We start from the raw sequence: 3,748 nt of genomic DNA on the forward strand, positions 1-3,748 counted from the left end.
AAAGAAGACGGAATGCTAACAAAGGTTTTCTAACAAAAGATCCTAGAGTGATATTTACTTTTTCCTTTACAGTGAAATCTTTTCCCCTACATTTGCTCTTAATTATAAGACAGATAAGACAGTTCCTGTTATGAAATTAAAGGTAATAATCTTTAGGTGTCAAATTCAAGATTGTTGCTTCTAGGCCATGTCGTATTCCATGACTCATCTCAAAATCAAAGGGGCACAACTAAGGGGTAAGAGTAACCGTAACCTACAAATGAAATTTGAGAAAAACCCATTCAGTTCTTCTCAAGAAATAGCGAAAACAAAATTTCTTACCGCAATCTTAGATGACCGCCTGTTTGCCCTTTTTTGAAAACTCGGTCCCAAAGTCGTAGGGGCACAATGAGGGACAAAGGAAGACAAACATAAGAAATTTGAGATTAATTTCGTTCCCCCATGGACGCTTTGGATCAAATTTGGTTATAATCCTGATATTCCTATATAAGAGGGATTTTATAGAATTTGGTCTACTTGCCCGATTGTCTTGTCCCTACAGCCCCAGAGGACCGAGACCCATTTATACAAAATTGACTCCCATTTATCCAAGAATGCTTCACACCAAATTGGGACACAATCAATGCATTTCTCTGAAAAATAAACATTCCTAAATAATTTGCTCTATTTCACATGTTAGGCCCTACCCCATTGATTCCACATTACAAAAGAGTGAGGTATGGCGTGAAACCGCCTGGTTCGACCTTAATGTGACCAACAATAAAATGGAAAAATTGAATTCTCCATTTCGATGAATTCAGATAGGTAATTTCATTTACATATATCCAAATACCAATTAAAAAAAATATTTGATATGTGCCATATGTTATTTCTTTGCAGAATGTCAAAGATGTTTCCTAAAGCATTATGCTCTGAAACATGGGGATTTAACCGCTTCAAATGCAATTTTGATACACAGTGCACATTAACTTTTAGACAACTGAACCTAACCAAGTGTGATCAGACGTAACTTAAATCATATCCTCGAAAATTGGAAAAAAAGATGTTAAGTGATTATGTTTTCAAAATTGAAACCATTAAAATCTCAATGATAGTGTCTATAGAACAGGCGGTAAAACTAGCACGTTAGTCGAATTTTGAAATAGGGTCGCACGTTCGACTTCAGCTACTGACAACATATCATTATTTTTTGTTTTCAGGTTAATTAATTTCAGTGGCGAGTTTCCTTTTACTTGATTTTTCATATCCTTATGCATTACGACAATTAATGGCCAAAACCCGACCTATTTTCTTTGGTGATAATGAATGCAGCCAATGAGTTACATGATAGTGCTAGAGACAATGAGTCCTACTTAATGTGTTAGAGACATGGCAGAATGTCATCTCAATGTTCAATGTATCTTCAGGATTACAAGAGGTCCGTAACGGCCATCTGACTATAAAGACTTGTATATGGCCCAATATCAGCATCCTAGACCTTTTTTTCATTGAGAGGAAGTAGTTTTAATATTTAAACATATTTACCCACTGTCCTTGAAAATGGCTCCAGGAAATTCATATTTACAAACTTGGTAGCCCTTCATCCCAGCATGATAATGGCCCGATATCAGTACCATGGACCTTTTGGTTATTGAGAACAAGTTGTTTAAAGATTTAAACATATTTCACCCCTGTGACCTTGAAAGTCAGTAAAGGTCATTCCTGTTGATAAACTTGGTAGCCCTAACTTCAAGAATGCTACAGGCCCAATATCAGCACCCTGGCCATTTGGTTATTGAGAAATTTTTAAACATTTTAAGCTATTTGACATCTGTGACCTTGAAATCGGGTCATGGTCATTGATATTATCAAACTTGGTAGCCCTTTATCCCATCGTGCTACAGGTCCAATATCTGCACCGTTTGCCATCTGGTTATCTTGAAAGCAGTTTAAGTTAATTTATATTAACAAACTTTGTAGCCATTCATCCCATCATGCTACAGGCCGAATATCAATACCAAGAGCCTTCTGGTTATTGAGAACCCTTTAGATCCCATGACCTAATAAAAGGTCACATATGAAGTACATGTAGTTACTGGCCATTGCACAATCTTTTTACTTTTTCCAGATTTAATTGTAAGATCACCAGCAACATACATGGTATACACACATCTTTCCAGATGTGCATGTTCTATATTTAACACAATGACTCCTTCTGTATGTTTACCTGTTGTCATTAGCCATGTATTTCTAGAACTGTTCCATCATGCTAATGCTCCATACCTCTTTTGACAAAACTCAATAATTTCTTTTAATGAATTTGATCTTTTGCCCATGATGTGTTCTGCTCAAGGGGGCCAAGACAAATCTTTTATATAAAACTGATTCCTCTTCTCTGAGCAATATTCTACCCAATATTTGGACTAAATGTATAAATATTTCCTTTATCTGACTTCGCCCATGATGGTAAAGGCCCACTTTTATTACAAAACATAATTCACTGAAAGTTACTTTTGAAGAAATTTCAGCAAAATCAAATAATTCCTAGATGAGAAGTAGGATTTTAAAGTATTAGCTCTATTTCACCTATTGAACCCTGTCGCAGTGAACCCAGAGCAACTGTTCATAAAAAAGTGATTCACCCTCACCAAAGGACACTTAAAACTAAACTTGGCCAAAATCAAATCATTTCCTTTTACGTCCCGCCCCTCAAGCCTCTGGGGGCCATGAGACCCATCATTTATTCTCCTTCGCCCTAGGATGCTTCACACGAAACTTTCACTCACCTGTTCATGACTAGTAGTTATTTGTAGTTAACAGATACATGGATGGATCAACATATGCTGTGCCATATTCTCACTTTGCCATTTGAAGCCAGTGAGCTTACTAAAAATGTATTTAGCCAAGAGAGGGGCAGTTTGTTTCATTTTTCAGATTTCCTCCTCTGTATATTTCTTCTCTAATTTGAACGTGTACAGAGTGAAAAATAAGTTCTAATAGAAGAAATATTTTTTGAAGGTGTTGTGGTCTGTAAAGCCCATACCATTACTCTTCTTAAAAGGATATTGGTATCCACCATTGTTTCATCTTTATTGGTTCTCCAAAACCTGAATCTTTTCCCTTCTTAACTTTGTGTTTACTCTTGATTACCAGGTATATGAAATCTAAGATATCTGTCAAATCCAAGATTTTATTGTAAACCATTAGGGACCAAAAGGAAACTCTACTTGTGAAATTGGAGGATTCATCAAGTACTTCCATTGTTGAAATCCAAGATGGTGGCCAGATGATGGACCTTTAACCCTTTCGGCGCCAATGATCTCTTACAATGTACAGCTCAGCGCCAAATATCTCTTACAATGTACAGCTCAGCGCCAAATATTTTCCAGAAAATATCCGAAAACAATGGCGGCATTACTGAAACAAGCATATCTTGGCTAATAATAAAGATATAAAAATTGTTGACCAAAGTCACCTACGGCGGCCTGTCTGCATGTCGACTTTAGTTGCCTACGGCGGCCTGTCTGCATGTCGACATTAGTCGCCTATGGCGGCCTGTCTGCATGTCGACTTAGTTGCCAAAAGGGTTAATCAACCTTATGATTTAAATGGAAAAACTAAATTATTTTGGATTTAAGTTATTCTTTTGATTTAACACTAATATTTGAGTTTTAGCAAATAAAGATTGTCCAAGTGTTATCAGTTCATCAAGATAAAGATTTATATAAATGTAAATGCACATTAAATGAAGAAAGCAATAACATCTATA

The sequence above is a fragment of the Ylistrum balloti genome, unplaced genomic scaffold (assembly GCF_031769215.1).
Source record: "Ylistrum balloti isolate Yb309-2 unplaced genomic scaffold, AGI_CSIRO_Ybal_v1 Utg370160, whole genome shotgun sequence".
Lineage (NCBI taxonomy): Eukaryota > Metazoa > Mollusca > Bivalvia > Pectinida > Pectinidae > Ylistrum > Ylistrum balloti.